At 39.5% G+C, this 10,344-nt stretch overlaps 1 protein-coding gene across 2 annotated transcripts in view; it reads right to left on the bottom strand.

Annotated features, from left to right (window-relative positions):
- Positions 1-6,822, bottom strand: part of LOC124289839 (protein phosphatase 1 regulatory subunit 27-like) — a 54,824-nt gene extending 48,002 nt beyond the window's left edge. For both annotated transcript variants that reach the window (XM_046726514.1, XM_046726513.1), the window contains exons 1-2: positions 6,735-6,822; positions 116-260 (exon numbers count right to left, since the gene is read on the bottom strand). The gene's annotated coding sequence lies outside the window, so the exon portion shown is untranslated. The remainder of the gene's footprint in view (positions 1-115; positions 261-6,734) is intronic.
- Between the last annotated feature and the right edge of the window lie 3,522 nt (positions 6,823-10,344).

Genomic DNA, 10,344 nt, shown 5'->3' on the forward strand with positions numbered 1-10,344 from the left:
ATAAAAAGATCAGAACAAAACTGAACGACTCAACTAATTTGCCTTGTAGCGTATCAGCAATCCCCGCACCTGATCCTATCGGAACTTACGTTCAATAAGATAACGTCATACTTACGTTGTTTTGAGTGACCTCGACCCTGCAGGTGGAAGGGCTGCACACGCTAGATGCTCGATACAAGTAGGTGTGTCCGGAGTGGTGACTGACGAGAGCAAGGTATATCCCAACAACTGTTAACGTTCCCTCGTGTACTCCTCTCCCACTGCAAGGAAACGAAGACGAGGCAGATATTATCCATCGCCCCAAGGAAGGGAAAATGATGTTATCATATATTTACTGTAACATTAACAACGTCGGAATAGCAAACAAAGAAAACTGATAGAACTGTTTCAAGAATTCAAATATGGCTGGCATTTTTTGTTTAATGTGATTTCGGGTTTTAACGAGACCACCACTGGCATTCCGTTCTGGTTGGTTTCATTTGCATCGTTTACTAAAAAGAACGTTTCACTGTCGGCGGTTTCAGTTATGAACAAGCGTCTTATTATGGCTCCAGGGATGTGTGAATGTTTCACGTACACTGTAAGTCATGAAAAGATTTAACATCAAGTCAAAGGGTAGTATTGTCACCGTCTCCTATACTATTCATACGTTAAAGGTGTGGTTTTGTGGTAAGACGTTTAATACGTTTCATGGAGTATCCTTCAAAGATGCTGTTTCGTTGTAGATGTATAATAGGATTCGTAGAGAATATACTTTGAATATCCAACACGTGTTACCTCCCTTGGAAACGTAAGCTATTTATTTAAACCCTTGTTTAAAAGCTTCAGTCTTTGTCATTCAAGTCAAAGTGCTTTCTATTTCATTTAGAAGACCCTTTAACTTCGATTTCAGTTTATGTGCCAGAAGTACCCATTAGTGACAATAAAAGCCAATTTATGACTTAAATGGCTGAATCAGTGGTTGGCATCTGAAGACATCGTTCTTGACGTCAAGGCCAAGGCGCCATCAGGGCCAACTGCTTCACCTGCACTGCGGATAATGCCGGATATTGCTCTGCATGTTGACATTGCACGGGAAATGATTGACTGATTCTGTAGACATCCGTCCTGTGAGTCTGTCTCTATACGAATGCGATCATCAAAGAAGAAAGCCTGGCACAAGCTATGGTTTCGTAACGTCCTGGTTACGTTGTGAACCATGACAGACACATATTTTGAAAACTTATTTATTTGTTTAATTGGACGCTTGTGTGTTAATGGTAGACCACTATTTAGTGCCTATTCAACATTTATTACAAGTAAACAGTAGGACTCCGTGAAGCAAGACCATGTTCGACTTCACCAAAGTTGTTTCAGTTTGGTGTGGAACTTAAACACCATATGTTTCTTCAGCAGGTACATTTATCTGTATCGAAGGCAACAATTACAGAAACATTATTTCCTTAAATTCTATTTCCATTGTAATATATATTCTAGACATGAAAAATCATTTGACAAAATAATGAATTCTCTCCGTTTCCACTTCCTGGTTATACATGGATGTTAACAACTTGATCAGTTTCTTCCTTCTTGAAGCATATAGTGCGTTTCATATTTTATATATCTGTAATAAATATTATTCCGGAGAGATCTAATCGTATTGTTGCTAACAACTCAACTCTAATGTCAGGAGTATCCATCAACAGTGATACACAGTCCAGTGGTAAGCAGATACATCCTAAAATAATGATAATGATGATAAAAAGAATTGTAATAAAAATAATCATGATTGCAATAGGATAATGATAAGATGATATAACGACAACGATGGTGATGGTAATAATGATGATAATAAGAATTGTAATGATAATACAATAAGTGATTACAATGATAAGAAGTAAACGAATGATGCTGATAATGACGATGAAATGATGATGGTGATGCCGACGACGACGATGATGATGATGAAAAATACAATAATATTCATAATAAACATCTTGCGCAATATATCGCAACGCAATAATGACCATGTCAACATATTACAGGATATTTGGTGTCCTGTAAGTATCTTCTACAATGGAATACTACTCACAGATGTATAACAATCGGCTCTTGGTGTGAAAGTGTGAACTAGCGCATTACTCCCCCCTCTTTATATACAAAACCCAGCCAAACATCCTGTTTGTGTTGACGTCCGACTAGAACAATGATGCAGCTATACCCCCCGCACAGTACACGGATCCAGCATGGGCCATCGGGACTGGTATAGAGTAAACATTCCCTCGAGTGGTTGTGTTGGTAGTTCACGTCGCACTCGGCAACGTTGGTGCAGTCTGGTTCAGCTTATTTGTATTAGTATTCCAAAGATGTGTTGAACATTTCGGGGCTGTTATCATCAGTATGCTTTACAATAACCCACAAAGAAAACTTAAATGAAATATATATATACTACCGAACAAAGAACGTATACATTTGACAATATTATTCGATAAGAATTACCATTATTATTAAAACGTTATCGAGCTGAAAGATGATGTCCCCCAATATAACTGTGATGCATATATCAAATACATAACCATCGAGGTAATCATTGGTGTTGGCATCAATTTTAGCGACCATGACAAAATGGGTGTGCACTTTCTGTTGCTTGGGGTAGCCTAGTGGTTAAAGCGTTCACTCGTCACGTCGAAGACCCGGCTTCGATTCCCCCCATGGGTACAATGTGTGAAGCCCATTTCTGGTGTCCTCCGCCATTGATATTGCTGGAATGTTGCTAAAAGCGGCGTCAAACTAAACATACTCATTCACTCTTTTGCTCGGCACATTACAAGTGCCAGCCTCATGATGTACAACGAATGGTACTGCCAGTTAAGAAAGACCATCTACCTGTTTCTACACTAAGGCTTCTAACACATAAACAAACAACACAGTGTTGCGAACACTTGGTGTCTCAGTTTCAGTGATCCATGCATATATATTTCACTGCGGTTTTGCACAATGGAATCGTTATCGTATGATAATCGAGACTGGTTACACTCTGGCCTTGATGGTTAATGCTTACAAATGGTATTTTGGGATGTGTATAAGGGTTAGAATTGACCTATGTAGGGTAGCATATCGTTTTATACACAAGTTGATCTCGTTAGTCTTGATGAATGAACCCGTGAGGATCCTGGTTAGAATTGGTCTTCAGTAATCCACGCTTGTCGTAAGAGGCAACTAACAGGATCGGGTGGTCTTGTCATCGCATCCCAATTGTGTAAATCGATGCTCATGATGTTGATCACTGGATTGTCTGGTCCAGACTCGATTATTTGCAGACCGCCGTCATATAGCTGGAATATTGCGGAGTTCGACGTTAAACAACCAACCAACCAACTTTTATGGTGAATATAGTCAAATCTTTATCGAGGAAGTTAAAATAATTGATCAAGAAACATCATCTGATTAACTCAAGCGTGCAACTCCTACTCTAACTGAATCTCATTTTACTAATTCCGAGTTCACCTTTATCAACTGTAGAGGTCGACTATGAAGTCCTTTGAAGTTTTTAATTGGAGGATTGAAAATAACAACCACTACATACCATTCACAGATAAAGACTAGCAGGAAGGCCTTAAAGTTAATCCTCAACGTTTTACACCTCAAAGACATACTTTAATGGTCCAGGAATGACCAGCGAAGTGACCTTTCTTTATAAGTGTTGTCGGGACAAGATCAACAAGAATATTCTCAATCAAATCCCCATCCGACTATCAAACACCATTTCCAACAATCCATTGTACACCAAACATCATCCCTGATCCCTATCCGTAACCTGCTCCTCCCCCTTTCCCTCAAGACAATGAACACCACACAGACGCTATCTGTTTATTTTTCCTCTCCCACTCTAATGCGGGGTCACTCGCAAACTGCTGATGGCCTGCCTCGGGGTCGAGAATGTGTCAACACAGGTGATCAACAGTACTTTACAGCTTGTCAGGCGATCACATTACACTCAAGGTCCCATATACGCCTGATAAGTAATTACGATTAAGCGTAACCTGTCTGTCATGAAAGCGGCGGGTCACTAGAAATGGGCTTCTCACATTGTATCCATGTGGGGAATCGAACCCGGGTCTCCGGCGTGACGACCGAACGCTTTAACCACTTGGCTACCCCACCGCCCCAGTACAGTCCGTTTGGCTCAAAATCGGACCGATGAATTGCAATCTAACCCGAAAACAACATAACATAGAATATTCAATGAAACACGAATCATAATCATAACATCAGACCAACTCTGTGATTTTTTTGCTGAATTTATTACCTAAGAATAAACAAGTTCACAGTTCACTATTTATTACGAGGGAGGACTGTAAAGGGAGGAACAGCCAAGTCATTGATTCATTAATCTGTGCTGTGCCGTCTCCATCCTTTTTTGCACACCTGGCTGTTCCTCTCTTTGCGCCCCTCCCTCGTAACAAATAGTGAACTGTGTCAAGGGTTTAATGATACTTTCTTAAACAACATTCATATATTTAGGACATAAATTCTGAAAAAAATGTACAGAGTTGGTCTGATGTTTTGATTATGATCGGTGTTTCATTGATTACTATATGTTTAGTAGTTTTCGAGTTAGATTGCAATTCATCGGTCCGATTTTGAGCCAAACGGACTTTAGTTGTAGCTGCAACAGCAGTAGTAGTGAGTGAGTGAGTGAGTTTAGTTTTACGACGCACTCACCGATATTCCAGTTACATGTCGACGGTCTGTTAATAATCCAGTCTGGACCAGACAATCCAGTGATCAACAGCATGAGCATCGATCTGCGCAATTGGGAACCGATGACATGTGTCTACCAAGTCAGCGAGCCTGACCACCCAATCCCGTTAGTCGCCTCTTACTACAAGCATGGGCTACTGAATATGAAGACCAATTCTAACCCTGATCTTCACGGTTTTATTGAGTAAAAGGGCAGGCGCGTCTTTTTCTACCGGTTGCACCTGCCACTCAAACAAAGGCGACTGTACCGCTTCTTCAGCATCGTTCACTGACAACAAACAGCGTATTACAATGTTATTAAGTAATTAGTAATGTCTAAGTATGTTAGGTATCGAGTAATCTGCACGTGGTTTGACTGAGCGCCAGGGTGACTGCCACACTTCAAAGAGGTAACTGAGCTTATTAATCATATTTTAACACAATAACTGACACTGTGGTAGTGTGACAAGTAACTTCATCGTGTTACCCTAATGTGATCAGCGTAACGCTCAGACAGTATATACTGCCTTGACTGACAGGCGTGGCTCTCATCCATACAGTAATTACATTGTGTTGATTCTTTGTTGTGGTTCACTCCATCTAGAGTCTATATATTGGATATATCTGTCTCTGCCTCTCTGTCTCTCTGTCTCTCGAGCTGCCTCTCTGGCTCTATATCTTTCTCTCTTTATCCAACTATTCTACCCGTCCCTTATATCATCTTTATCTCATTCTTTATCTCTCTCTTTCACACTCTCCATCTATCTGTATGTCTCTCCTCTTCCCATCTATCTGTATGTCTCTCCCCCCCTCTCTCTCTCTCTCTCATGATCATATGAACGCTTCTCTCTTTATCTCCCTCCCTCCATTTCTCTCTGTCACTCTATGTGTTTCTCTCTCCCCTTTCTCTACCTATCTATCTATATGTCTTCATCCCTCTTTCCTACTCTGAGTCTCTCTCTCTCTCTCTCTCTCTCTCTCTCTCTCTCTCTCTCTCTCTCTCTCTCTCTCTCTCTCTCTCTCTCTCTCTCTGCCCCCCACTGTGACATCGTGAGACCTATAAACTGGATATTACATATTTACAGGGCACATACGATGTAGGTCATCCCATTAATTCTACATTTGGTTTTATTACTACATGTGGCTGTATTCCGACATAACCGAGAAGGCATTTACACATGACCTAGTTGTACATTATGTACATCCACAGACGCCGCAATAAAAGAACATTGTCATGAATATTGTTAGAGATGTTCAAAATGCTCTTTTGTATGAACACACGCGTCGCTTGTAATGCGGTCATTAAAAGTCAGATTACAGACAGGCTCAGTCTACCCATGAATGGAAACTAATATTACGGGTATATTCCTTGATATAACTATAAGCAGTTTGATTCATGTTCGACATAGGGCATCTGGTGTAATATGCCTTCATGTAAACTAACGCATAGTATCTTAATAGATATAATGTTCTTATTAGCACTCAGCTACCTTGAAAATGAAAGACAAACGGTAAGAATTTGAGATTTAGATTTAAAAATCTACAGTTGGTTCATTTCGGGGCTACAGCGTACAGTTTGACATGGTGGAAGGGAAATATGTTGCTGGGGTTGTGAGACAAACTTGCATAAATGTTTAAGGCAATATAGTGTAACCAATTAATCCAGACGTAATCCAATACCTTTTGGAGTCCGGTTAAACAAATGTCCGCACTAACCAAATCCGGGCTATGATCTATACTGAACCAAGGTGTATTGGCGGGACTCGAACCGAACCCGGGCATTCGGTGTGAAGTCCTTTAATCACTCTGCAACTCGACCGATAAAACAAAGGAACTTTTCTTACAAGTTCCAGTCGAAATATCTTACTATATACAAACATACTTATATAAAAAAGTAAACACGACGTTGTGATTATGCATACTATGTATTTCCCTTACAAACCCGAGTCACACAATGATTAGCTATTACATCACTCTTACAATGTTAATAGATACATGCATTTCTTACTCACCTGCCTACGACTTCGGGGGTCCCGCTGACGACGTACTCGCTAACTGGGACATCAACGTGCGAGTAAAACCCATGTAGATGTCACTGCTATGATGTATGGTAGCCGGGGAGGGCAATAATCTGTGATTTATGTGTCAGTACCTGTACGTGCACATTAGATCGCTGCTTGGGTATTGTACTGCAGGGTCGGGAAAGTGAGCATGGCTTAATCATATGACACACTAGCTTTGACTTTGAATGCATTGTTTTATTCAATTTATGCATGAATGCGCTAACAGTGCATTGACTGATGAATGTAAAATCACCAAATTCAGCAGCATAAGCTACATTTTTCTACACGGTGAGTGTGATGAGACGGTTGACGTTTTAACATAGAATACTTTTTTTTGAAATTAATGAAAACAAAATAAAGTATAAAATATATTATCGTCATATGATTACATGAAGAATGCAAAATTTTGTTTGGGTTTTTATATCAATATTCTCATTTTATGTGCTGCTGCTTCATTTATTAAAATTCGGATATTGTATTAATAAAAAAAACAAATTAAATTTGATAGCGTCATAACCATTTATATACTTGAAATGACAATGGGTACAATAGCCAAAATATGGAATGCGTATTGAATAAGGATATAAACTATACATCTCGCTTACATTACGACGATATTTCGGTGTTTCATTTCAGTTCCATGCTATACTATTGGGATTGATACTGGGAAGTGAACTTTAAAATGAATTTGTAGGATAGGACATGCTTACTCTTTTCGCGACCACCTGGTGTCATGCATGACCTTCTTTCTTTGATCGAGTCAAATAATGTTCAGAATTATTATGTTATTGTATTTCACACCGTTTTGCCTCTACGCCCAAATGAAATTTGTGTCGGCAGATAACCAACGATGCATGTACACTGTCAAAAATATAAAATATAGTTAAGAAATATACATCTCGCGTAAACTGTGACAAGGTTGCGTGTGTCATATGCTTTACACGAGAAAACTTTGTAACAATTGACCCTGGGACGTGCAAAATGGCTCATAGAAATACCTGATGTTTTTATTTTACCTCACATCTATTCTTTGATCAAGACATTTATTGTTCTTAATTAATTTATTATTATATTTTCACTCTAGTTTGCTTTTACTGACATTGGAATGTTTGGTGGACAACTAGTACAGTTGGTTAGTTTTGTTATATTTGCCTTTAGATGTTACCGTTATGTACATGGGGAGATCTGTCCACATCAAAGGAGTAACATCATACATAGACTGACATTTCGTCTCTGAAACGAGCATATTTTATTTCCGAAATCATATGAATGAAATATAATAAAAAGGAACCCACATACTTTTGGTAATTCTAGTCTTGCACATATTCTGGACTAACATGGGCTAAATTATGGGTATAATTGCTATATTTGGTTCAGGGTCTTTTTGGCAGACTACATCATACACTTCAAACGTACTTTCGTATTTAATAGTCTTGTCTTCAGTCGCCTATTTGTTTTATGATAGGGGCACCTTGGGTAGCCTAGTGGTTAAAGCGTTCGCTCGTCACGCCGAAGACCCGGGTTCGATTCCCTACATGGGCACAATGTGTGAATCTCATTTCTGGTGTCCCCCCGCCGTGATATTACTGGAATATTGCTAAAAGTGACGTAAAACTAAACTCACTCATTTACTGTTTCATGATGTCCAATGTTGAAACTGGCCACGTATCAAACAAACTCTGATGTGACTCAGCAAAACGAATATTTTACTACCAATAGGTGAATACAAATTATTTGAAATACATACAAAGGAGTTTCTAGAGCAGCGACCTGATACCAATCGCTATGAAATCATTAAACCCCTTCCCAAACATAAAAAAGACACAAATAGAATTATTATCAACACAAACGAGTCATATGAGAATAGCCTAAACGGCAGGAGAATTGATCTGGCCATTGCGAGATTACCTTTAACTGATACGGGTTCGCCCGGAGACTACAGTTCAGTCGCGTACAAATGGCGTACAAATAGCGACTGTACAGGAAGATCATTGGAGCAGAAGGGAGTCATTAACCGGGTGCCCTGATTGCTGGCAGAACAGAGGGGTAGAGAGTCATGTTGTGCTGCATGAATGGGAACGAAGAACGGTGGCTTCACACCTCCGGCAAATACAGACACATATCCCGCTACTTTGATGTCATCAGCGTGCGATACAATCAAACATAGCCATATATCTATATAGTAAACTGTAGCCAGCAAGTCCGGTGGCAACAGGGACTGTGCGTAGTGATAAGATCGAATGGGAGAGTTGTGTTGGGTGTAAACAAGCGTGAATCTTTTCAGCTTTCGTGAATTGACCACGTCTTTGGGAATGATGATATGAATGTGGTTTTACGTGGCTGAAGTTATGAAAGAAAATCATATGAGTGTGGGAAAAGTAAATCATGTGAGTGTGGGAAAAGTAAATCATGTGAGTGTGGGCAAAGTAAATCATGTGAGTGTAGGAAAAGTAAATCATGTGAGTGTGGGAATAGTAAATCATGTGAGTGTGAGAAAAGTAAATAATGTGAGTGTGGAAATGTTGTGGGTAGCGGAAAGAGTTAGAAAAAACAGAAGATAAGGAAGGGTAGCAATATATGGACGAACAACTTCTTTATTACAATGAGAACGACGTTTCGGTGTAGGTTCTAACACTTTTAAATGCCACTCGAAGAGTGAGTGAGTGAGTATGGTTTTACGCCGCTTTTTAGCAATATTCCAGCACTATCACTGCGGGGGACACCAGAAATGGGCTTCACATATTGTACCCATGTGGGGAATCGAACCCGGGTCTTCGGCGAACGCTTTAACCACTAGGCTACCCCACCGCCCGCCACTCGAAGAAAGTTTAGACATATTAGATAAGAAGAAGCTGAGGATGAGACAGAAGGATGCTAAATAGAACAAAGGAGGGGAGATTGATGATGATGGAAGAGAAGGATGAGGGATAGGATGAGGAAGGAGAGATAGAAGAAAACAATAAATGGGGAAATGGGAAGAGAGAAAGGAAGGGAAGGGTTATATGGAGATTAGTGCATCATTACATATGGAGAAGAAAGAAAGTTTGTTTGTTTGTTGTTTAACGCCGCACTCAGCAATATTCCAGAGAGTAAATAATCAACAACCAAGCGATCAACAGCAGGAGCATCGATCTACGTAACTGGGATACGAATACACACGATCCCATCAGTCGACTCTTACGACAATAATGGGATATCGAAGACCAATTCTAACCCCGGATCTTCACGGGTAGAGAAGAAAGAAAGCAGGAAGAGAGCTAGGAAAGCAAAAGGCCAGATGAGAAGGAAAGAATGAAGGTTTTATACATTACAATTACATTAACAATGTAATTAATTACAATTACAAATTACTTTGTTAAAAACAGAACAAATATATTTTTGTATTCCTTTAATCACTAAATCCAATTCATTGGTCACTAAACCAATTCATATTTTTGTCATCAAAAGTGAAATGCAAAATTAGATTATATCTACAATGTACACTATTTGATCAAATTTGTATTTTAAATATTTCTTTGGGCTTATTATCAAATACACACCTCTATCATCTCTTGTTGCA

Source organism: Haliotis rubra, unplaced genomic scaffold (assembly GCF_003918875.1).
Source record: "Haliotis rubra isolate DU_JTF1 unplaced genomic scaffold, ASM391887v1 Scf45, whole genome shotgun sequence".
Taxonomy (NCBI): Eukaryota; Metazoa; Mollusca; class Gastropoda; order Lepetellida; family Haliotidae; genus Haliotis; species Haliotis rubra.